The 26702-nt window shown below is 48.3% G+C and overlaps 1 protein-coding gene across 1 annotated transcript in view; it reads left to right on the top strand.

Moving 5' to 3' along the window:
• The first annotated feature begins 2409 nt into the window (after nt 1-2409).
• LOC144753705 (lumican-like) overlaps nt 2410-26702 on the top strand; it is a 190855-nt gene continuing 166562 nt past the window's right edge. The window contains exon 1 of the mRNA XM_078641299.1: nt 2410-2525. The gene's annotated coding sequence lies outside the window, so the exon portion shown is untranslated. The remainder of the gene's footprint in view (nt 2526-26702) is intronic.

Here is a 26702-nt window from a genome sequence, read left to right as displayed (position 1 = left end):
TGGCCGTTGTATCTGGTTTCTTCACCAGGCATGAGCAATATAATCTTGATGTCAGGTGGGTGCCCTCTGTATCAGATATTACAAGCGTTAATGGTGGGAACTCCTCCGGAGCGAGAGGGTACCTGGGCAGTTGGGATCCCACGGTGGCGTGGAGTCGCTGGAATATGAATTGATGAATGTATGGTATGTCGTCAAAGCGGGGGGTCGTCAGCAATTCCAAATACATGGCTGTTAGGAAAAAGATCTCCTATGGTGTGAATGTTATAATGATACAGTGTGAGCTGTATGAGTGTTTCACCTGTGAGTGAGAGCCATGAGTTATTTTTCAGCTGGAGGGCCGGGGAGTATAGGGAGCCCCCACTCAACCTACAACGCAACATTCGCCAGGCCCAGTAGGTCGTTGATATTGTCATGATGTCGGCAGTGTCTAAGGGTATACCTTTAGGTAGTACGGCTGAGTGAGGGAGGCCCTGCAGCTGGTCCAGTCCTGGCTTCAGGTAGGGAATGCACGCGTCCGGGTGCTACCATCTATGTGTATATTGGCATTGAGCTGCCAAATAATATAGTTGGAGGTCAGGCACTCCCAAAGCTAAGACATGATTGACAAAGTCTCAAGCCAATTGCTGAAACAGCCACTAGAAGAAAGCCAAAGGTTGAAGGGGCTGGACCCAAAGCCTACTCTTTATATATTTATAACATGTCTGACCGATGTGATGGCGACACCCAGACAAAATAACCCGTGGCATCATTGCTCTTCTTAACTGAAACTGTGACTGCTGCCTCTTAGCTCTTAACCCCTTCGCCGCGGGGCTAATTCCCCCGTGGCATTGGGGGGGAGGGAGGACGCATGCAGTGCCACGGTGCTTGTGACGGGCTTGGCTCGTCACGCTGCACGGTGGCGCTGAGCTCGTCATGACCACACCCGTTTCCGTGGAACGCTCAGCACAGCAGGGGAATTATCCCCGCGTGTGAGCGCCGCACGGGTCATGGCGATCTCAGCTCGTCATGAGCACAGCGTCACCGTGCCTCATGACCAGCTGAGCTCGTCATGAGCACGGAAGGTGTTAAGCAGGCTGGACCCAAACCTAATGTGGAGCAAAATGTAGTGAGAGGAATGCAGGACAACAAACCTAGAGCCCCTGCAGGTTGGCCTTTGAATGATGCCATATTGTTAAGGAGGGCCGTATTACAGCTCCATATCTCAGCTCCGCATAGTATCTGTTGCACTACCTTTGTGCTGTCTGCACCTATTGCAGAAACAATGAAAGTTTTCTCCATAATGAGAATGACACCTCGTCAGGCTTCTTGTCAATATTGCAGCTTTATCTTTTAAAGTGCCCATTTCTATTACTGAGCCTGCTGTTATAGCGCGTGGTCATATTTTATTCCTCCAACTCACAAAATGAGCCCGGATGTCCTGATGAAATTGGCAAGCATGGAAAAGTAGCCTCAAATGAAGTAATGCCCCTAACCCCTACACAGCCATAATTCGACGAGGTGGGGCACATTTATCATGTTTATTGGGATGTGTAATAGTTGTTTGTAAAGAGTTTCTAAACCTATATAAGAGCATATAAAACAAGCATGTGTTGTGTAACTTTTTTTCATCAATGTTCGTGTTGCTTCTTCAGAGCAATTGACTGATTACACATTAAGATCCGAAGTAACTACTAACTTAGACTAACAATCAAAGACATATATGTATTGTTGAATAGAATTAAGGTAATTTTTAGATTGAGCCTGGGCAGCGCATGTCATTGTTCTTTGTAAATGCTGGCTTTTCTGATTCGTTAATAGGCTTTTTAGTCCCTCCTTAGTACTGCCTTGTCTTCATTTGTAACCTACCATGAGGACTGGCCCTTTTACTTCGTTTGTTACATGGTACGTCTTATTTACCCGGTAAGCACTATTTTCTATTCTTTAATGGTCTCTCCTACAGCAGGCACAACATGCTTTCCTGCAACATTCAGCGCGCCATGCGTTCTTTCATAGGGCGCTTTTACAAAAAAAAGCATTTGTTTTGGTAAAACCGCCCCTTACAACGCTTTCTCTTTAATACCAGCCGCGGACCTTATGCCATTAACTCGAAATCTCGCAATTGCGAGACCTATTGCTTTGCAAATGCTTGTTTAAACTATGACTAGAAGAAAAAAGATGATACATGCAAGAAACATTTGCAGGTTACAGGCTCAAGAGAGGTTGGTGGGTTAATGTGCCTGTTGCAGATTTCAGAAAGTTGCCCTGGCCTTTCATTCTTTTAAGGTCGATAAAAAAGAGCATGCTGTATTCTGTAATAGTAACACCAGCTATAAACACCTCCTAGGAAAAATCACGGCTGTGGAAGAAAACACTACCTACAGTAGAAACTACTATTATGATCTCTGCATTCTTGTTTAGACAGGAAGAAATGAAGCGTCTGGGACCTGACTGAAGAGTCGAAGGACGCCAGGGTGTCTCCGAGACCCACACCATAATGGTGGCCGAGTTTGTCTCCAGCTGCCTCGCACCTGTACTGCAATGACCAGGTGAGTAAATTACACAGCACCCACCACAACCCCACTAGATAGGGGCACACCTGTGATTATTTCACCTTTAAATACATCCGTGCTCAGAGTTCACTAGGCCCATCGTTTCTGAAGGATCCTCCCTCCCCATTCGGACCCTGCTCTCCAGAAGGTACGTTCCATGGAGTGTGCTTAAGGGGCTGCAGGAGACGTCATGTGCTGGCAGGATGGGGGTGTTTGCGCTGAGGGACGCGGTGAGGGAATGTGCATGATTTTGGGTGTGGACCAGGCCCCTGGCCCGGCAGCAGCTATTGTTCCTGGTCTCCCTGGCTCCCTGGGAGCTACATTTCCTAAACAGCAGCGCGCCTGGCCCGGAGCCCAGGCCGACAGCGCACGGGCTGTACAGCCTTACACTATAGACTCCGAGACTGGGCGGAGGGGGCAGAGAGGGGTGCCCCCGGCCCAGACTGTACTAGCGTCAGAATGGCCCAGAGCCACTATACCACCAACATACAGGCCTCCGGGACAGGGAGGAGGGCCGTAGACGGGAGGGCCACACTGCGCCCTCTGTAGGCTACAGAGGATAGCACCGCAGGCAGCAGTATAGACCTCTAGGAGGGGTAGCGCGTCACCCCTCCTCCAGGCTCTGTCCAGACACCCGTAGAGTGCGCCTGCCCGAGGCCACGCAGTGGCCATCAAGAGGGCGGGTACCTAGTCAAGGAGGGCGGTCCCGCCCCCACTTGCCTGTCCGGCACATCCGCCTCACCGGTTGGAGGAGGCGGCTTGCCGAGAATCTCGTCCGGGCGGCGGGGGGGGGCTTCAGGGGTACTTATGCTGTGGTGCCCCTATCCTAAGCCTCTTTGCCGCCCGGACGCCGTACGATCTTGCGGGACACTCTTTTGTGACTACCTCGTCGTGTTGAGGTGAGCGAGGCCTTGGGCCTACCCTCTCCCCCCCCCCTTACTGTAGCCGCCTGCTCCCTCCGTGTGAGGTGGGAGCCTGGCGAGGCGGCCCGCTAGAGCGGGCTGCTGTGGGGGGGGACGTCCGGTTTTCCTTCCGGTCTTTGTCCTCCGGTCAGCGCGGGCCCGGCCTGTTCTTGTCGGGCCCCGCTGTATTTGCTATACCGAGTCCCGTTTTCCCTAAAGGTTTGGGCGTCTTTTGTGTGATCTCTCCGGCGCTGGAGTGTCCATGTTTGTGCGGTATTGTGGCGGCAATTGTAGGATTTACAAATATTGCATTTTGGCTGGTCGAACCTTCCCCAGGTTGTGCGTGGGTGTGTAATGTTGTGTATTTCTCCCTACCTCCTTCGCCTCGTCCGTCCCCCTTTCCTCGTCGTCTGATTTCCCTCGCATTCTCTTTGGGGGTGCGGGCTGGTCCGGGGAGCCCCGCGTGGTGGGACTGTCCGTGGGGTAATGGTTCTCCCGGGAGTCCGATGCCGACCCTCTACGATCATCGGGGCTGTGGCCGAAGGGTAGGGTAAGCGTGTTTTTCCGTGTGTACGCTTAGCCATGCTCTGTGCATCTGGCGCTTCTGATTGCTCCTACCTGGGGCCTGAGCTGGATGCTTTCTCGCGACATCGTGCTTGTGCGCAGTGCCCTCAAGTATGGCGCGGTGTGTGGTATTCTAATGTGTACAGTTATTTACAGGTGGGCGCGTGGCCCGAGCGGTCAAAGGATCCGGTTTTAGGCACCAGTCTCTTCGGAGTCGGAGGTTCGTATCCTCGTGCTGCTTGGTTTCTTTTGTGAGGATTATGGCAAAGGGATAGTGCATGCTTGGTGGTGCGCGGGCTTTCAGGCGAAGGCCAAGACTCGTTATGGTTGTACTCATGTTGATGGGGGGGAGCTGTGAAGGATGAGCCAATTTTTACCCGCTTCATCATTATGCACGTACCGTGTATTTTGCATTATCAAGGAATACCATCGTTCATGCAAAGTGTTTCCTTTTGATCGCTTCTGACTACGGGATCAAGAAGGCTTAATTTGGGCCCCGGAGTGGGGCGGCACTTGTGACTGGGGCCTGCGGAGATATGAGTGTGTTGTCCCCATATTTACCAGTGCTGCTGAGCTGACCAGTGGTCGTGGCCCCCATCTCATGGAAGCGGGGCTGAGAGGCGTTTTGTTTGCATGAACGCTAGGTTTTCTTGCGCTTTCTCGGTTTTAGGGCCGAGATGTTTGTGCGGCTTGCCATAATCATGCGTGATTGTTGGTTTTATGATATGTTTTGGTTTCACGGTGCCGCATTCGGTGCCTCAGGGCACAGATATCCTTTCTTTCCCGGGTTGATTGGGGGCGCGATTACTAATGCAATTGCTGTCCTAGTGTCCACCGCTACTCTATGCCTTCTGTCGGAAACCACTAAGTGTGGCTGTCTAGCGGGATATCCTTACGTCCGGGTATTAGTGTGAATTCACTGTTTAGGAGTTAATGTTTAATACCGTCAAGGTTCATTTTCAAGTCGCTGCCGTCCCTTTCTTGTTACTTACCAGTGTGATGTTTTGAGACTGCCTTGCAAATGTATTAGGCTTTCGACGGTGAGGCGGCGCTCGTGGGGGGGGGGTTTTCTCTCATCTGTCCGAGACATTTTGTCCAAGCAAGGGTTACATAAGTTCTTCGTTAGGGGGTCAGTTATGTCTGACGGAGGTATTGTGCACAGTAACAGCATAGGGGCCCGACGGGCTCATTTTCGAAGCCAGAGGCGTGTTCAGCGGTTAGAGTTGCTGACTCTGGAGCTGGGGACCAGTGTTCGAGCCGCGGCGTCGGCTCATTTAATCTAACGGTCGCGGTGCAGTTTTGGTTTTCGGCTTTGGCTTCCGGGCGGGGGCGGGCAGATGTACCCCAATTGACACCAAAATTAGGTCAATTAGTATTGATAGCAAAAGGCTACGCTTTGCATCTTTCAACATTCCGTCGCCACGGTTTAGTATGGCTACGCGCCTTGCTGTTCACTGCCCTGCCCCAGGCCCATCCTGTCAGCAACGCTAGCATCGGGCGGCTCAATTTGGGTTTGGTGAAGTGGGTCCAGTCGGCGGCACCACCTGTTTCGGGGTTCGTTGCCAGCAACCATGCACCTAGCTCCCACCCCTATGTCCGTCCGGGAGGCTTGGCTGTATATTTTCGTGGTGTAATAGAACACCGCCCGGTTAAGAAAATCTGCTTTTGTCGGCGCGCTGGTGTATAGCCCGTCCTCGCGTTTTCTGCGGTGTGTGTCGGGGGGTGGTGGGGCCAGCCCCTTCGTTCACTCGAACCATGTCCTTCATTTCTCCCCCACCCCCCTGCCTCCGAGGCGTCAGCCAGGGTCCCCATGTCGGGAGGCGGGTCGGAGGCTTCGCATTGTCCTCCCATGGTGCGTTCATGTGACCCTGGGCGACTACACAGGTGTATGCGGCGCCGGGCCAGCGCTGGAGTTTGCGTTCGGCAGTGCGGTCCTTCTGCAGTGGCGACGCTCACTACGTTCTAGCGCAGACTTTCCCGCAGGGTCCGAGCGTCACATTAGCAGTAACGATACCTGAGGAGAAGGTTTAGTGGACATGTTTCTGTGGCATATGTCACACTACTTGAGGTATTAGTGACATCTGTGGTGGTATCTAGAGCATCTAGAAATCGTGGGGTCGCAATCGCAATGCGTTTTGACAACACTTGAAATGCTTTACCATTTTGCAGGAAAGTAGTTTAAAAAGGATATGAACCAACGGTGTGTGCTAATCATTGTCTCTATGGTTCAGAAATATACCTGCATATTGTTTGTGATGATGAATTAGAAACGTGCTAAAGTGCGAACTACCATGTTTTCTCAGTTGTGCCTTCGGCGCGGTAGAGAAAATGTGGCTGGAGCTAGAGGGGGAGTTTCGCTCCAGGTGTCCGAGGGTCAAGGGTTGTGTAAGCATGCGGGGAGTGATGCGCTATTGTCCTCGGCAGCCTTATTCATTTCCGGCTTTGTTCTTTTCCGGTATGGTAGAGGATGGCATTCTGAAATGCGATGATTTGTGTGGTCCTTGCGCTGGTCCTAAACAGGTTGTAGGCGGATCTCGACTATACTATTTTCCATGTATGCCTCAGTGACATATCGATCAGAGGATAAAGACATCTTTACAGTCGGTTGGAAAGATAGACTCCATGCTCCTGGGCAGCCGGCCATTTCCTGGGGCGGTATCTCTTACTTTGTCCGGCGCACGTGGGTAATGGCGTCAACTTGCCACCACTGGCATGGGAAGTACGCTTCACCATGTCCGGGGCACGCGGGTAATGGCGTACATGTCCGGCCATTTTAAAAGACAATTATGTGCGAGATGTCCGCGTAAGGATGCGCCATCTGGCTTCAGGGCTAATTATTGGTGGGGCACAGGCATGTTGGCTTTTGATTGTGTTTTGGCATGCACGTCTTTATAGTGGCAGACTGGTGGAGTGGCCTTCCACCCACCACCCCTAATCCCCCCCCTGTCGGGCAGTGTACACTTGGTCCACACAGCCGCCCTCCAGGCCATGGTACACAGAACAAGGGTGCTTGTACATGCCTTTAGGCCGGGCAACGACGGGAGCGGAGAGACGTTTTCGCTGGATGTCCTGGCCACCCCTTTGCCTGCTGGGTTTTTGTTGGTTCTCGTGCCGTTTACAGCAACACCGCACTTTGGCAATTGCTGGGCATAATTTGGTCTTGGATGCGTTAGCAATTGTTTCGCTCGGCCTTTTGCTTGGGCAGTGGTGCGTGTTGGCCACCAGGGGGAACAGTCTCTCGGTTTCAGTTTCTCCGCACACGCTGGAATTTTGTGTGTCCTTTCCACGTTTTCTCATAGAATGTCATTTCTCAGCACTGCAGGATATCATCGTTCTTGCCCGCGAGTGCTGTTTTTGCAAACGGGCATGTTCTATTTCCCGGACTGTCGTACACCTGATGATTCTTAAACGATTATGACTACACAGCAGGTACCTCTACTGTTTGTAATACGCGGTTCTCACCCCTGAATGTTTGCCTGTAGATGTTTAAATTACCTTTAAATTTATTTAGGGTATTTATTCGGTAAATCTGTGGCCGGATTTCGGGTCACTTCATGCAATGATTCCCCAAGTAAACCGCATTCAGTGGCTATTAATTTAGCTGATTAACACAGGTGCCAATATTATAGTCGCCACTTCTCTGGCATTATTGCAGATCCACTGGTTTATGGGACATATTCATACGTGAATATCAAAGACACTTTTAGTGTTAACGGGAGCCTCACTAGGCAGATAATTGTTATCCGGTGTGTTCATATGTTTTGGAGCACGGCTCAGTGGGAATTCGGCTTTGAATGTGCAACATCCTGTCCAAGGGTATCGTGTTATAAGGTGAGTTGCGGATGAGACCCTAGTTTGTCCTGCTCATCCCTACTAGCAATAGAGGTTGACCGACTGCTTTTGCCCCTTGTAAATTCGGCATGTGGTGGTGTCACTGGTCCCAATTTCGGTCCAATTTTGTTTGGAACTCTCCTTTGGGTTTTAGCATGAGTTGCAGATGAGACCCTAGTTTGTCCTGCTCATCCGTACCAGCAATAGAGTTTCTATGACTGCTTTTGGCCCTTGTAAATGCGGGAAGTGGTGCTGACACTGGTCTCTATTCTAGCATTGGCACTCCCTGATCTAGCTATAGATCAGCATTGCAGGTAGTGATCTCTACGTTGTGGGTGGCAGTTTGTCATCGGCATAGCATGTGATAGAACTGGTCCAAGAATATTACAGCAGGATGCTGGACAGGTATTTGGAATAAGACCCTCACCTGTTCATTGTCGAAGACGCTCCCTCCCTGAGACGGGCGTAATCGAGAGCGTAGTTGCAGCAGGTGCAGGGGTTCCTAGGACACTTTATTCCTCCTCTGCTGAAGTGACCATGGCTGCATTTTATCATCCCACCTCCTTCCTGGGGGCCCATATTCTTCCTCTTAGCGCTGCCTATGACACTCCCTTGGCCCTATTCTCAGATAACTCGCACCCAATCCTTGCGAGTTCAGCCCAAAGTAACCAAGGGAAAACGCAGCGTGTGATAGTGCTGCTTTTCGGGACCCGTCACTTAGTATCCGGACGTCTAGGCATGGCACGTCTACTTTATTTTGATGGTTCGACATGTATCTGACACGCAGATATTCTTCAAAGAAAATCCAGTATCCTTCTATGTATATGATTTTCAAAGCACTCACGTTCCTTGCCCCCATTCACCACGTAGAGGTCTTCAGCCTAATGGGTAGGCACAACGGCCGGTCTCGGTTAGTCCATTGCTAACATGGGCGTTGTGCTGGAGTCTAATATTCTTATGCCATGTCTCAAACCTATAGACTGGTTATGCCACTTTCATATTCGCAGACGTCGTCTGCCATGTATGGGTCCTCTTGTTTACTACAGTAAGTTAAGCGGGAGGATTGTCATTATTTGAATGTCCTGGGGTTTTTATTGTTTGATAGCCCAGGCTGAGATTTAGTGTCACCCGTATAGCTGAGTGGATCTACATTAGACTCCTCCCTCCTTGGCTCCTCTGGCGTAATACTCCTCTTTCCACCTAAGCGTCTGTTACACATGTTCTTTTAGGCCAGACGATTTTAGTGGGGTGGATATCTCAGGCTACTTCTGACCTGTACACGGATGGAGTTTTCAGAGTGTTTAATCTTAAACTAGGGTCTAAAGAAGGGTGTTTAGATGTGGCCCGGCATGCAACAATGAGTACCAATCACAGGTTTATAGGGAGCACTGCATGATTGGCAACAACTCGTAACTGAGAAATAGTACTTGGTACCCTCGATTAAGGCACATGTGTGGTCTGCCATGCTTGGGAGGGTCATTCGTTTAGTCTCCCCCCCCCCTTCTTGGATCTCCTGCCTTCTTTTCCGAGGCTCGGGGGCCCGCTGGCAGCTCACCCGCAGTCTGCTGCCGTCAGTGTAACACTCTATTCAGTTATACAGAGAATAGCTGTGGCTTCCACAGCCAGAGTACGGACTGCCAATAATGGTTTGGGGTGGGCCCGAGAAGTCTTTTAGGATTTCAGGTATGATCCGGGGGGGCAAGTGTTCGCGGCTGTCCCCGAGGCTTCCAGTTTGCCTCTTGTAAGACCTATTCGCTAGTCATTCCAAAATATGCTTTGCGCACTGCAATAGACTCTGTATCCTGGGGAGGATTAGTCGCTTATGCGTAATCTTGCAGTTGATTATTTCCTGTGACTGCGCTTGTTTTCCGGGGGAGAGTCTCTGCAGGGGGGGCCCTTCCCATCACCTGGTCTCTGGCCTGGGATAGTCTTCCCTCATGGGGCAATGGGACTGTTCCCGGGTGGTTAGGCACATTGGTGTCGTGGTGGCTGTTACTTCCCATACAAGCCCCTGCACAGGTCAGCCTTGGGGGCTCCCTGCCAAACTAACTTAAACAATATCTTGTCGGTAGCCGCTCCCAGCCTAAAACCCAAGGGGGGCAGGGGATACCGGCTGCTTGTAGACAGACCTGGGTATCGTTGGCAGCATTTTGCGCGAATGCGAAGTCTGGTGGTCTGAAACAGTGCCTAGAAGACATTGGCGGGGCGCTAAGTCCAGCGAGGCTATCGTGAGAGCAGGAAGGCGCATATATGCGGCCATGACAAAGTTTCGCAGCACAGTGGGCTGTTTTTCTTACCATGACGTGATTCGGGAAAAGGTCATGGGGTACTTTGAGGGAGATGGTGTTCTCCTCTCGCCTGTTGGCTTATACCTCTTTCTTCTGGACTTGAAATAAGAACTCATGAGCAGAGGTTGCAGGTAGAATAAGTAACAATGGTGGGGGGCCTGTGCGGCAGCGGTGACCACCGCACAGGCTGTGGCGGAGTTACGGGGCGATCCGGAAGAAGAGAGGTGCAAATGATGTACTTCAGTGGGCACATAGGGGTGCCAGAGCCTAACCTGTAAACCTCATGGGAGGTGCAGGAATCCGTGTCGGCACCCCAGTAGTCCTTCGGGCGGTTGTGGGCCTGTGCAGCCGGGGGTTTGCCTAGTCACGCCCAGCAAATGGGTGTGTCAGTATTTAATTTTATTCTACAGCAGTTGGGTGGTTCGCCACTGTGCTGTTTGGCTCAAACAGGCGGACAGGTGGCGAGAATGCGGCCTGTCCTGGATCGCCCGTAAGCTAACCCACCATCTTTACATATGTTGTATGTAAATAAATCCTGCAGCAATTTTTGTACCCAAACTCTATTTGTCTGTGTTTCCTTTGCGGGTTTGGGTATGTGGGGCGGGGGAATGTTATGTAGCCCTGAGTTGACTATGCGCCTGCCCGAGGCCACGCAGTGGCCATCAAGAGGGCGGGTACCTAGTCAAGGAGGGCGGTCCCGCCCCCACTTGCCTGTCCGGCACATCCGCCTCACCGGTTGGAGGAGGCGGCTTGCCGAGAATCTCGTCCGGGCGGCGGGGGGGGGCTTCAGGGGTACTTATGCTGTGGTGCCCCTATCCTAAGCCTCTTTGCCGCCCGGACGCCGTACGATCTTGCGGGACACTCTTTTCCCTCCCGTCCTCTTACCCAGAGTGTCATGAGTAGGGGCTGTGGGGGTGTTTTAATGTGTCTTGTTTTTCGTTGCAGGCGGAGTTACGGGGCGATCCGGAAGAAGAGAGGTGCAAATGATGTACTTCAGTGGGCACATAGGGGTGCCAGAGCCTAACCTGTAAACCTCATGGGAGGTGCAGGAATCCGTGTCGGCACCCCAGTAGTCCTTCGGGCGGTTGTGGGCCTGTGCAGCCGGGGGTTTGCCTAGTCACGCCCAGCAAATGGGTGTGTCAGTATTTAATTTTATTCTACAGCAGTTGGGTGGTTCGCCACTGTGCTGTTTGGCTCAAACAGGCGGACAGGTGGCGAGAATGCGGCCTGTCCTGGATCGCCCGTAAGCTAACCCACCATCTTTACATATGTTGTATGTAAATAAATCCTGCAGCAATTTTTGTACCCAAACTCTATTTGTCTGTGTTTCCTTTGCGGGTTTGGGTATGTGGGGCGGGGGAATGTTATGTAGCCCTGAGTTGACTATGAGAACGAGAGCCGAAGATGAGCCACAAAGGCTCGGGGCCCTGTCGTAGCAAGGACGCCATGGACTTAATACATAGAAGGAAATTACCCCCCATCCCCTGCTTTGGCAGTACAAAAAAATCCAATAAATAACGATGAAATGGGCACATTACACCCGAGTGCCCTGGTGCCACTGCCCCTGCTGCACTTTTGACCGCTGCGCACCTGGCTCGGAGGAGAAAGTCCCCTGTGCCAGCAGCACACGTGCGCTCAGGCGTGGCCTGCGATGCCACCATTACCTGTAACTTCATCCCAGTGCCCACACGTGTCACGAGGAACGCCAGCTTGCACCAGTGATCTGGCGGAGAAAATTGGGCCTGTCAGACTTACAGTTTCCTGCCATGTCAATGAAAATGTAATGCCAGTCAGGCTGTCATGCCACGGCATTCTGATGGGTCAGCATTTTTTTTAAACCTCCAAAAGCGGGATTTTGTTACTGAAAACACAAAAAAAATATATGCAGCAGTGACATGCTGCCAGTTTTCTCCAAACGAGTGAGGAAAATTGTACTTTTTCCCCTGCTTGCGAATGATATGTCTTTCATCAGGGTTACGACGAGGAAAAACAGTGTCGGAAGGGCCTCTGCATAGAGTAGGCAGTGTGATACTCTAGTAGCAACATACCTGTGGCTTGCTAGCGGGATATTTCCAACAGCAAAGCCAACGGCTGCTCTGATCTCGAATATGAAGCAGTTCCCTCCCCTCTGAATGACTGACAGGTTTGCGAAAAGGGCATCAGGTGATTTCTGGCGAATGCCCCGTTACCACCGAAGTGCTGCAGCACATTAAGGGTCACGCACAGCTCTGGTTTAGTCTTTAGCATGGACGCCATTTAGGGGTGGCTTGTCCCTTGCGACCCCTGGTACTGCCTTTGTGACCCTTGGCCTCAGGGATGGCACCAGAGCGGGTTTTAGCGCTGGTGGATCCCAGTGCAACCATTTTTTGGGGCACCCCCTCCCCCCAAGATGGTAAGGTAATGTTTATTTGTACATGATTAATTAAAATCTTTACAAAAATATAAAACACCAATAGGAGCATTAAAAACAATTTGCAGTTAAACTTAAACAAAAAAAATACGAGATTTACTGGGATCAGTTCAAGGTTATCCTCAGGGCCTAATAATGTTCATCAAGCGCTATTAAGTCTTTTTCTTATGAAGTCAAAGAACTTCACAACCTGGCAATTCAGTTTGATGTTAGTGGTGGTAAAGCATAGTTTGACTGCCTGCCTGCAGGTCCGAACAGCATGTGATTTAAAGGATGGTAGCAAAAGGTTATGCCTCAAATCCCTTAGTCTAGGGCAGTGGTTCCCAAACCTTTGACTCCTGAGGACCCCCATTGAGTCACCACGGGAAGCCGGGGACCCCCAAACAATTTGTATGACTTAAATTTCAAATATTAAAACAGTAATTAATAAAAAAAAAACACATGTGTTCACACAAAACAAATACTCAAAGTACTAAGGATTTTGGGACCATATGTACGACCATTTCATTTAGCGCCTCGCAATTGGCGACATAATGCAAGTGGCAAATTGCGAGTCGCTAAATGAAATGTATAACAGTGTGTTTAACACTGTTTGGGATTCCCAATGGGGTCGCAAATTGCGAGGCTCATTAATATTAATGAGCCTCTCGCAATTTGCGAGCCCATTGGAAATGCCCGTCCTCCCAGGGATGGTGGCCTGCTGGGCTCAGCAGGCCACCATGTCTGGGACTGCTTTTAAATAAAGCAGTTTTTAAAAAAATGCAGCCCGTTTACCATTCATTTAAAAAAAAAAAAATGGAACATTTTAGTTTCATTTTTTAAGGGCAGGCAGAGGTCCCTGGGACCTCTGCCTGCCCCATAAAAATTACTTTGCATGCATTTGCAAAGGGGAAGGGGTCCCCTGGGGACCCATTCCCATTTGCGAATGCATTACCATCTACTTGAAGTAGGTGGTAATTGCAAGTGTTTTGCAACCGAAAAACATTTGTACATGGTTTTGAGACTCGCTATTTGGAAGGGAATGCCCCTTCCAAATAGCAAGTTGCAAAATCTATTTAGCGAGTCGCAAACAAATTGCGACTCGCGAAATAGGCTATGTACATGGCCCAATAGGTTTTTGCATGCGCAAATGGGTTCATGAACCCATTCGCGCATATAAAAACGGATCGTACATCTGGCCCTTAGTATTTTATAGCATCTCTCATACCATTGTAGGATGTCAGAGCACTTGAATCACACACATATAGAGACATTGAATCATACATGTAAATCAGTGTGTATATAAAATGTTACATGAGGTAAAGGGGACCACAAGGTTCACATGTCATTTATACTGGTAGGCATTTTTAAAGAGTGCTTGGTCTGGAAAAGCACAAACTCAGGATTCAGAACATAACACAGTGGCTAGTAACATAAAAAATGTATTTCCGCCCAAATAAATCTTTTTAGCAGCATCAGGATAATGAATAACTGGGAAAAAACATAAGTTACTAACTGGTACCATGCAGTTTGCAAGCAGCTCTATGATGACAGTTTATAGGCCCCTCTGCTAGATTACGATTGCCACTTATGAAGTGCACAGTAATGAAATCATCTCTGTGACAAAAGCAGTAACCACGAACGTATGCACATAAAATACTGCTTTTCTAAAATGCATGTTACACGTTATTTGCAGTGGGCACATTAACCCTCTGTGCAACTTTAGTTAAGTCAAAGCTGCCACTGAACAAAACTCGCCTCGCTCTCCAGCAGGTACATTAATCACTGGTATTATCCTGACACTTTTATTGTTGCTGGAAAGCTGCTAATTACACAAGAAACGTTTCTGTGCTTTTAAAACTGTTGCCTACGGACCCCCTGGGAATGCGTCACGGACCGGACCACAGTTTGGGAAACACTGGTCTAGGGCATATACAAATCACATGGACAATGTACTCCTTACCGTTCTTACACAGGCGACACTGTTCCCCCCAAGAACTCCTCCTCGGATTCCCCCATTACCACTCAGGAAAAGTGCCCCTCATGTCTCCATAGCCCTGCTCTTACATTTAATTTGTTTTAAAGTGCTGGTAAAGGCTGACTTTATTAATCCATTCAGCTGTCCACATAAAATACAGATCCCTTCTTTGCAACAGGCATATGAACCCTCTGGGCTAGTTCACGCTGAGTCAAAACTGCCACTAGACAAAACGTTGATCTCTCTCTCAAACAGGAACATTAATCACAAGAGTTATTTTGACATTTTTATTCCTGCCTGAAAGCCAGATGCGTAAGGAACTCTACAGGAGGTGCTTTTAAATTGTAGGTTGTTTCTAAACACAGCGCTCCCTGCGGTCAATGTTCCCCCCTCTCCAGGTCAGCACCCAGTGCAGTCGCACCTGTCGCACCTCCCTAAATCCTGCCCTGGGTGGGAAAACCGTGCAGGACCACAATGGCAGCTCATCCTTATGGTCGTCGGTTGGGGCTCCACTCTCTTTGTTTTCCATCAATTCTTATTACACGAACAGTGAATAATATTACATTATTCACTGTTAGGTTAATAATAAAAATGGAGTACAATTAGCTTTAATATGACCTTCCATGGCAGCTGAGGTAAGTAAAAATGCTTTTAAATGTATGTTGTGTGTATGCTTGCAGGTGAGAATGTTTATATGAGAGAGTGTGTGTATGTGTAAGTATGCATGTGTGAATGAAAGTGGAGGTCAAAGTGTGTGTGATGTTCCTTCCGCTCTCCCTAGCATTTTAGAGAATTGACATCCATGGTATTACCTGCCAACTTAAAGAATAATCTCACCGTGTGAGGAGGGGGCGGAGCCTTGAAGGGTGTGGAGCCTCGTGCCGATAAGTACCTACGAGGCACTTTTGAACCCCACCCCCAGGGGCGGCTCTAGGCTCATGATGGCCCTGGGCAGGGATTGTAGGTAGGGGGCCCCCTGAAGAAGGGTCCGGGCGGGGCGGAGCGCGGAGGCCGGTGAAGGGGGAGGTCAGGGTGTTTGTAAGTGGAACAGAGCCGGAGGCCGCCAAATCCCGGCCAGGGGCAGCCACGCAAATATGTATCCATCCTCAGAGGATTATATTGGTGTGGTGGCCCCTGGGGTTTGGTGGCCCTGTGCAGGTGCACAGCTTGCACATGCCTAAGGCCAGGCCGGCCCTGCCACCCTGCCCCAAGCTCCCTCCTTCTATTAAGAAAAAGCTTGCTGAAGCTCATAACAATGTCCTGGGGTGTTTTCACACCCATTAATAGACATCAGCAGTTAAAAGCCTTGGAAAACGAGCTGGAAAACCAATATTTATTGTGGTTTTCAGCTCGTTTTCCCTGTCACCGTGTGATATCAGCTCCTTACCAGGAGACCGTGTAATGGGAGTAAAAATCGTGTATCACACGGTGGCACTGTGTGCGTTGACAGGTATGATGGTCTTCAGTCATGTTAATAAAGCATTAGAGCAATGTATTGTCATGGATATAGGAGACCAAGGGTAGGTATTAGAAAACCTTCCAATCTTCCCTTAGAAGTGGTGCACTTAGAAGCTTTGAGCAGGAGTAACCTGGATGGATTGAGTAACCCAGACTGGATGTGCCTTGAGCGAGCCGGGAGAGATGTCCCTTGAGCAGGCCTACATGATGTGAACACGTGAGGGCACATTTAGAAATGTAGCTCAGCAACTGCAGTTGTTGTGCAGCATTACGTGAGGGAGGAGGAAAGAACAGTGTATTCGTACAGAGATATGAAGCACTTTTTTCTTCTCTTGCTCTGGCACCTTTTGAGCCTCCCTTTTGCCAACACACAACTTGCACTATACTGCAAGGGTGTGTGCTTTAAGTCTCGTATAGGTTTGGTACTGAAATGGTAGCTTTCCAGTACATAACTTTAAAACTTTTCCCACATTGGCTGTACAACGCAGCACAAATGCAATGTCGGAAAAGTTAGGAGAAATAAAAAAAATCTGATTTTTTTAAAGCCTGCTTTGAGGAGGCCTCAGTGTTTGGCATAAAGCCCTGTCTACCACTGTTATTAGATAAAGCTTTGCGTCAGCACCCAAGGATAGTTGCATCATGTTAGACCTGGCATCTTTGGCGTGGTTTTCCCCTATCTTTTTGCCTCTACCGCCTGTATTTTTGATGCTGTGCTGGATTTCGTTTTTGCTGATTTAGATGCTTTGGACACTCTGCCACTGCTGATCAGTGCTCCCTATGTAAATTGTTATTCTGATTGGATATACATATTTGGCCTATTTGTATCACCATGAAGTCCCTAGTAAAGTGCACTGGTTGTGCCAGGGCTGGTGATGACAAATGCTACTAGTAGGCCTGCAGCACTGATTGTGCCACCCACAGGAGTAGCTCTAAAATAGTGTCTCAGGTCTGCCACTGCGTTGCCTGTGTGCAGTTTAGAAACTGCCATGTCCTCCTGGTCAGTGTCCCCACTGACCAGGCCTAACCCTTCCCTTTTCATGCACATTAGTCACCCCTATGGAAGGCCCAAGGTACCCCCCTGGGCAGGGTGCAGTGTATGTAAAAGGTAGAGCATGTACTAGCGCAGGTGACATGCTCTCATAGTGAATGGCAGCCATTTTTCGTTTTTCACTATTGGAAGGCTATCTTGCTCCATAGATTAACATGGGGGATGGTGGCTACAGTGGCTTCCAGCATTTCTTCCCATAGGAACAAGATAGGACATAAGTATCTAATATCCCTGAACTCAGAATTTAATAACACATCTTTTAGGAAAGGTTGTTTTTAAATCCTGTGTTTGAGAACAGCACTTTTAGAAAGTTGCTGTTCTCTTGTCTGACCTTTCTGTGTGCCTTGGCCTGTTTGTGGATTGACTGTCTGGTTTGAGAGTGACAGGGGCTGGGGATTCCCCAGGAGGCTGGCTGAGTCAGCCCTAGGCTGAATGACTGCATTTGCAACTGGAGTGGTGGGAGGAGTTAGCACCTGGGCCTGAATAGGGCTGTGCCTGCCTTCCACAATGCTGGCTCCACCTCCTGCTGGGCGGCTGACGTCCCTGCCCCTCACTCTGAAAGGAAAGGAGAAGCCAAGCAAACAAAGTGCTCAAGAAACACCCAGAACTGGTTCAGACCGGGCTCAGGGCCCACGTGCACAAAGAGAACAAAGACTTTTAGGGGTATAAGTACAGGACCCCTGACAACAGAAAATTAGATCATCCTGGAATCAAGAAGGAACCTCTGCCAAGGAGAAAGCTGAAACTGAAAAAGGAAGACTGTCCTGCTGTTGCTCTGCTGGACTGACCTGCTGTTGCTTTGCTGCCAAGGAGAGGGGAAGGACTTTGCTGTTGTGCTGTGTCCCCTGTCTTGAAGGAATCTCCAAGGGCCTGTGAAGAGCTGGCTCCCTGTTCTGAAGTCCCTGGAACTAAAGGACTTCACCCCCAGCTTCCCTGAACTCTTATGAGAGAGTTCTGTCCTTCCAAGAGTGCTTGATCCAGTTGTGGGGCCTCTGGAAGTTGTACCTGTGCTGGGAAGCTTGTAACTAAGCCTGAGAGACTTTTGCCATTGAAAAGTGTCGCATCGCTCGCTTGCGGAGCGCATCCCCGACAGTGTGAGAAGATTCCCACCGCTACGAAGGCCGAGATCGTTGCAGCGCCTGACGCCGCTGCCAGAGCCGTCGCATCCTTCGTTTGCGGGATGCACCAGACCGGTGCGGGAAAGTCTAACATCGCTGCGAGTGTCGTCACAGAGCCTGTCGGCGCTGGGTGAGATCGCCGCACCGCTTGCTTGCGGACCGCATCACGTCGCTGCGAGGGTCATCGCAGAAACCATCTCGTCGAGGAGCTGCGAGAGAGTAGATCACTGCTGGTCGGCACATCGTCGCCCCGGAGATCGTCGCAACTCCAAAGATCGTCGCATCGTGCCTTTTGCGAGAACAAACTTCCTACGGAACCTCCGCACCGGAATCCATACAAGTGGCCTTCCTCCCCATACAGACCGGATTCGTCGCAACACGCCCACTGCTGTAGCGGGGCTGTTGCATCGCCTCCCCAGGGTCTCAGGAGCAACGCATCGCTTGTTTTCCACCGCACCAGCTTCTGCTTTTGGAACTTTGTCACAACTAAAAGGTACCTTGAGTAAACGTGACGCAACTGTGAACTTTTCACGCATCTGTGGATTATTTTATCGCAACCTGAAGAATTCTATCGCAAACCTTAAGAACTCTTTTGAAACCATATTCTTGAACTGTGTATGGTGGATTTTTGTCGTTTTGGTCTTGTGTAGTTTAGATTAAATACCTTTATTTTTCTAAACTGTTGTGGAGTCAGTTTGTGGTGTTTTCACTGTGTTACTGTGAGTGTTGGTACAAATACTTTACACATTGGCTCTGATTAGCCTAGACTGCTCATGCCAAGCTACCTAGAGGGTGAGCAGGGGTTATCTTAGAGGGTTTCCGCCTTACCCTGACTAGAAGCAAGGGTCCCTATTTGGACAGTTGTACCTACCCCTGCCAACTAGAGACCCCCAGTTCTAACACATAGGAACATCTATATACCACACAAGGGGTGCCCCCTTGTCTCAAAGTAATGAAAGTAACAAGCATGAAGTGCTTTTTTGCATTACTTTTTGACAAATTTCAAGAGCTAAACGAGTTTTGGACTGGAAAGTAAATAGTTTATTAAGACTTTGTGCTGGTTTGCCTCACTTTTTGTGACCTTGCATCAGTGGGAAGCCGTGAAAAATCTGCCCCTTTCTGTGAAGAGGTGCTTTTAGAGACCAGCATTTCTTGCACAGTGACTGAAAGCTTTAGGAATTCATTTTTTTACATTTAGAGATGCTAATATTAAGGAGGTGCATAAACACATGAAGTTCAAATAACACACAACTCCAGCTGGCATTCGCCCTATTAAGTTAATAGTTAGTCCACCTCTACACAACAGAGTGGCATCAAACAAAGAAGCATGTGAGAGGGTTGCCTGGGTAACGAGCCCTTCCCTGCTGTGTGTGTGTGTGGTGTGCCAGCGTGCAATGGCATCATCACGAGGGACCTTCAATGTCTCAGCAGTCTTAAGGGTTTTGCACTGCATAGCAACAGTCTTTTGAGTGCTGGTGGCTTGCTGAGCATGTTTCTCTGACATCAGTCCTGGAGATTTTGATTCAGCTGGCAAACTCGGCGTTCACTGGATAAAGTCATCAGCCAGTGGTCCTCTTAATCTTATTTTTAATCAGGAGCCTGTACCCTACAGTTTCACCCTTGGTCATTTTGAACCTTAGCTTATTCTGCAAAATAAATAAGTCTATCGAATAAGTACCAAATATCATACTTCATTCGAACGTGATAGCACTCCTATTGAAATCCTCATTTTTTTTTAGGTCGCTGCCTCCCAGACAGCACCACTGTCTGGTTTTCTAAATACATTTTGGGGCATTCCACCCGTTGCTTACCACTGGCTTTGTGGTTTGTAACTCACATTTTCTGGATTAATTTACTTTAGACTGTCCAGCTCAAGTTCGTCCCTCCAGTTGCTCAAACCTTGTTTACTATATTCTTTCTCAAACTCGCTTTCTGTAACCAGGCCTTTAAATCTGGTTCTTATCTTGTCAAATGTGCTGCCCATTCAAAGACAGAGGTCACATGTCAGGCTGTGTCTTCCAGGGAGGTTGTGTTTATTTTTCTTTCTCTGACTTCAAAGTAAGAGGATTTATGTGACAATCATGCTGTCTACTGAGGGTCTGCTTGAGGAAAGCTGTCCAGATAATATTTTTTTTTGTAGTGCAACAAAATTTAAATGTCTGTAACTGAACTGAACTGTGCTGATGATCAAATCAATACATTGGGTGATGACATTTCCACACATTAGCGTTTGTGCGTTGTATACTTTTATCTGTAAGACTGTATGTTATTGCAAGTGTTATGGTCTTTTGAATTGCAGAGGTTTTCTCTGTAATGACAGTATGCTACCATACAGGCATACCCCATGTTACCCCACTCCACTCCACTCTACTTTGCAACACTCCACACCACTGTACTCTACACTGTGCCACTGCACTTTTCTCTGCACCACTCTACTCTACGCCTCTCTACTCTGCATCACTCTGCTCTCTTCCAAAGCACTCTACCCCACACTACACTATTATGACCACTGCACTCTTCACCACAGCACTCTACACCGCTCCGCGCCACTCCACTTTATGCCACCCTACTCTGCAACACTTCCCTCTATGCAACTGCACTCTATGTCAATGTACTCTATACCACTGTACTCAAAACCGATGCACTCTACTCTGCACTAGTGCTCTACTCCACTGCTCTCTGCGCCACTCTACTCTGCACCATTGCACTCTACACCACTCTACTCTGTTTCACTGAACTCTATGCCACTCTACTTTGTGCCACTGCACTCTACGCCAATGCACCCTATGTCACTCTACTATAAACCACTGGACTCTATGACAGTATACTCTGCAACCCTGCACTCTCTGCCACTCTACTTAATGCCACTCTACGCCACTGAACTATACACCACTACACTCTACGCCAATCCACTCTAATCTACTCTGCAACACTGCATTTAATGGCACTGTACCCCACTGCGCTGTAAGTCAATGCCCTCTGCACCACTTTATTCAAAACCAAAATACTCTATGCCACTTCACTCTATGCCAATCTACTCTGCACCACTGCTTTGTATGCCACTATCCTCTACTCTATGCCACTACACTCTACGCCTCTCTACTCTACACCATTGCACTCTACGTTACTTTACTCTGCACCACTGCACTCTACAAAATGATACTCTGCAGCACTGCAGTTGGTGCCAAAGCACTCTACACCACTTCTCTCTACTTAGAAGTAATCTAATGTATACCACTACACTCTATGCCACTGTACTTTATACCACCCTACCCTACTCTACTCCACTACAATCAACTTTGCCCCACTCTACTCTATGCCACTCTGCTCTACACCACTACTCTATGCCGCTGCACTTTTCCCTGCAACACTCGATTTCACTCTACTTGGAAACAATCTACTCTACCCCACTGCACTCTATGCAGCTGCACTCTACACCACTCTGCGTCACTCCACTCTATGTCACTGCACTCTATACTACCCCACAATACTCTACACCACTGTAATGTACGGCAATTCAATCTACTTCACAAAACCATTGCACCATACGTCCCTGCACATTCGCCAACTACTTTGCACTATTGCACTGCACGCCACGGAACACTACAACATTCTACTCTATGCCACTTCACTAGCCACTACATCACTCTACACCACTGCATTCTATATCACTGCACTCTACGCCACTCTAGTCTACTCTGCACCACTGTACTCTACGTCACTACTCTCTGCTTTTCACCCCTCTACTCTGCAACACTCTAGGACCCTGCAGTCTGCGACCCTGCACTGGATGACCATGTATTCTGACACTCTACTCTTCATGACAGTACACCATGCCACTGCACTCTACTCTGCACCACTCAACACTACACCACTCTACTGCTCTCTGCACCACTGCACTCTACACCACTACACTCTATGCCACTGGACCCTGTACCACTGCACTCTATGTCACAGTTTACACCTCTGCACTCTACCCTGCACCACTACACTCTATGCCACTTCACTCTACACCACTCTACTCCTCTCTGTGCCACTCCAGTTTACGCCATTAAACTCTACACCACTGCAATCTACTCTACTCTATGCCACTGTACTTTATGCTACTCTATGCCACTGCACTTTATGCCAATGTATTCTACACTATTTCGCTCAAAACCAATGCACTGTAAGCCACTGCACTCCACGCCAATCTACCCTGCACCACTGTACTTTATGCCACTTCACCCTAGGCCACTCTACTCCACTCCATTTTACGACACTCCAATCCATGATACTCCACTCTATGATGCTCTTCTCAATTAAACTCTGCTCCACTGACACTCTACTCCACTCTATGCTACTCCACTCTACAACGCTCTATTCCACTCTATGCCATTTTACGAAGCTACTCCACTCTATGACGCTCGCCGCAACTCACTCTTTGCCACTCCATGCCACTTTACTCCACTCTATTCTATGACACACTATTACACTCTACTCCACTCCACCCTATACCACTTTAGTCTATAACAATCTACTCAGCTGATCCTAAGATTCTGAGAAAATGAGGGCCCATCTAGCTTTTCCCTACTATGGCAAAGCTGGTTGAAAAAAATGCTAATCAACAGCTTACACTTTTTTGGGAAGAAAACCATCTACTTCATGACTCACAAGCAGGTTTTCACTATGGTTATAGCACTGAGACCACTCTTCTTGAGGTCTCTAAGTATGTCAAACTTAATCTTGTCCAAAACACCCAGTTATGGTAATGGTTTTATGGTTTTGGCTCTTTCTACGGCGTTTGATACAGTCTCTCATGCTATTTTGCTTGAGATGCTGGAAAGGATGGGTATTATTGATCATGCACTGTTATGGCTCAAATCTTTCACCAGCAACCATACTCAGGCAGTTTTTCTTCCTCCTTTGACCTCTGCAGAAAAACCTTTGGATTGCGTAGTTTCTCAGAGTTGGGCTCCTAGCCCTACCCTTTTCAATGTATATATGTCAGCTCTGGCCAATATTGCTGAGTCCTTGGGAGTTAAAGTAGTTATCTATGTGGATGACACTCAACTGCCCCGGGCTTTTCATGACAATATTCCCTCCTCATTGAGTTCTTTTAGGTCCTGTTTTAGGGCTGTCATTGACTGAATGAATACCAGTATTTAAAAATTTAACTCAGACAAAACTGATATTCTTTTTTTGGTACTAGATCTATCCCTGATCCTAACCTCTGCTGGCCATAAGAGGTAGGACCTTCCCCTGCCCTTCCCCGGTGATAAGGAACCTTGGGGTCAAATTTGATTCTGAGCTCACTTTTGAGCCTCAAAGTAAAGCATTGTCCAGTTCTTGTTTCCTGATCCTGTAATCCTTGAGACGTATGCTACACCTTATTCCGATGGAACATCAAAAAAACAATTGGGCATGCTTTGATCACCTCCAAACTGGGCTACACCAACAGTTTGTACCTCGGGCTTCCTACTTTTCTTACCCAGTATCTTCAGATTATTCAAAACGTTGCTGCTCATTAAATCCTTTAAATTCCTCCCTGGGGTTTGATATCAAGACATTTACAACAGCTTCATCAACAGAAGAATCCAGTTCAAGGCCCTCACTTTTGCCTTTAGAATCTTTATTTTTTATACGGACCTCTTTATCTTAGGCACCGGATTAAGTTGTCCTTTCAGGCCCACTCATTGCATTCTAACAATCTCAAATTGTTTCAAAGTCCTCGCGTTTATAAGTCTAGAAGAGGAGGCCATTCCTTTGCCTACTTGACGGCCAGACTTTGGAATGCTCTGCCTCTGGCCTTGAAGTTGTCCTTCTGAAATGGTTTTCAGAAAAGGATTCAAAACGTTTCTCTTTGATTCTGTTCTAACCACTTCCTAACTCTGTTTCTCGTATTTTGACAGTGTGGCGATCCTTTCTTCTAGCGCCAGGACACCTTGTTAGGTAGCTGTGCACTTTAGAAATGCATTGTATTGCTGTGTGCCACTCTACTCTACAACATTCTACTGCACTCTACGCAACACCCTCTATGCCACTCCACTCTACTGTACACCACTGACACCGTGCGACACTCTACTCCACTCAACTCTACGCGCTTTCACTCTACGACACTCTACTACTTCCACGACTCTCCTCAACATTGTACGCCACTGCACTCTGCTCCATTTAATGACACCCCACTCCACACCACTCTCCTTTACCCTACTAACCTTTAGCCATGCTGAACAGCAACCACTCTGGTGTACAACATTGCTAAAACATATTGTCAAAGTTAATAGTTCTTACATAGGCGAGACCTATTGCCTTCGCTAACGATTGTGTATACTGTTATGGTAGGTATATACCCACCCATCATAATTGAAAATCTGGAACGGGCGTCATGATATCCTCGTTTATGAATGTATCTAATTCCTTTGTCAAATGCGACCACAACTACCACTTGTATGCTTCCTGTCTAAAATCCTTTACTTCCATTATGGACTCCAACGCTTCCTGCTTAAAACAACCACTGTTGTACCACTAATCACCCTCTTGGTGTGTGGAATCTTGTGGCTTCTGTCAGTCACTCTTCATGCAGGAAGATGTGCATCAGTGCAATATTTTATGTTCTTATTCATTGGCGTAACAATAGCCCTAACAGCCTCTGTGGTGCAGGGGGGCTCCGAGCTTCAGGGGGCCCCTTCAGCACTGTACAAGGCCAGCGGCCCCTGGCCAGAGAGCCTAGGGCCCCCCTCCATGTACTTTGCAGGAGGGCCCTCTCAAGTTTTGTTACACCACTGATTCCTGCTGACACTTACTATGCAACAATTGTTTGAGCACCAGGTAAACTGATATTTTGTTGTTTGTGTTCTACTAGCATGTAGGACATTGTTAAGGTCCTTTTTTGGGAGGACCTGGCACTCCTTTGTGGCTCTCTGCACTGGCCCTAAAACAGATGCCTATTATTGCCTCAGTGTGGCAGTGTGCCCACTTGTTGTCTACTAGCAAAGGTGCTTAGCATTAGAGGTCATTAAAGGTCAGATATACTTTTGTTATAATTTGATAAGTTTCACTTTTGAATAAAGTAGTGTTCACCAATTCTTTGGCCTCTTGGTGTTTATAAAAATTGAAGAGAAGGATGATCCATAGGTAGAAAGGAGGTTTTGAATCTCCAACCTTTCACGCAACCCACTGGGACTGTGATCGGTAAGGCAGTCAGCTGTGCTGTATATGTGTTCTGAAAGTGAGATTTATTCTTAAGTAGGACAGCCCATATATGTGGCACAGATATTTCAGCAGAAAGCATAGACTCCTTACGTCCTTACAGATGCTAGACATTTTGGACATTTCCCCAGATATTCCAATTTTGTCTGAATTTATAGGTTTACAGAAAGTGTGCAAAGCATCCGAAGAGCACTGACTGTGGCAAGAAAGTCTGTAGATGATGCACAATGGTGCATCATCTACAGAGGCCCGCAACACTGTCTGAGGTTCAATATATCCATTTCATGGGGGGGGGGGAACAAAGTGCCGACCGGTGCTACTGGGTCCCAACCGTGGTGGTTGATGTCATTTGCCTGTGGTGTCCAGGGGTCCATCTGACTGTGGCTCTGAAAACTGGGCCATCTACAATCCTTTCCACATTTGCCTCTGAGGGTGGTGAGGGTCAGCAGTCATAAGCTTCTCTGGGAGGTAGAGTGCGAGATCAAGTGCTCAGAACTCAATATCAACCAACATACATAATGACTTAATGCCCAAACTAGTGCTTGCCTTTTTTATAAAAGTATGACTTTAAATCATAGTTGAACTAAATATGTCACAGTCCAAATTACGAATGCATTTTGGATTATAATAATAATAATAATAATAATCCACATTTGTAAAGCGCACAATCACCCGTAAGGGTCTCTAGGCGCTGGGGGCCGTCGGAAGATTAAGCAAGCTATTGGCCAGAGTCGCATGGTGCTGGGCTAAACCTGCCGCCGGAGCCGGGGATCGAACCGTGGTCCCCAGATTCCAGCGTCAGTCGCCCTGGCCGCGGCGCCACACCTCTCCCTTTATTATTATGAGTCCCCCATGGGTGCTACAACACCCCTCTCTCCAGTACACTGACCCGCCGGGGTGAACCTATTAGTTATAGTCCCCAGTAGTCTTATTCAATGGCATGAATTGGGAGCAGGTGTAGATAATGTTCCCTACAGATTGAGATGCGCAATCTGTCCACTTGATCTTACTCCCATTGTTGATGTAGACAGAAACATTCTCAGGTCCTCTTGCTTGGGTCAATACCTCACAGTTTCTCTGTTCTGACCAGAGGTAGAGGTTCCTGGTAATGTGCTGGTTCTGTAGCAGTCATGGGAAAGATCTGCTACTGCCTGTGTCTTCAGCATGTGTAGCTTCCCTTCTGAACATGGTCACTTGGCGAATGTGGCTCGGCAGGCCTTGTAGCAATCACAATGTTTTTGATGCTTGCGACTCTCCACTCGCCGAATACAGATGAGTCCTACAGCAAGACAGTTGCGGCCCCAGCTGAGCCGATGGGCCCGCAGATGTATGTTGCTGGCAGTTGCATCCTTCATAGGTAATTCAACTCTCAGCAGCATTTAGGTCCTCATGCTGTTGGCAGCACAA

The sequence above is a fragment of the Lissotriton helveticus genome, chromosome 5_1 (genome assembly GCF_964261635.1).
Source record: "Lissotriton helveticus chromosome 5_1, aLisHel1.1, whole genome shotgun sequence".
Classification (NCBI taxonomy): Eukaryota; Metazoa; Chordata; class Amphibia; order Caudata; family Salamandridae; genus Lissotriton; species Lissotriton helveticus.
Note: the sequence above shows the minus strand (reverse complement) of the source record. Positions and strands in the feature narration are given on the sequence as shown.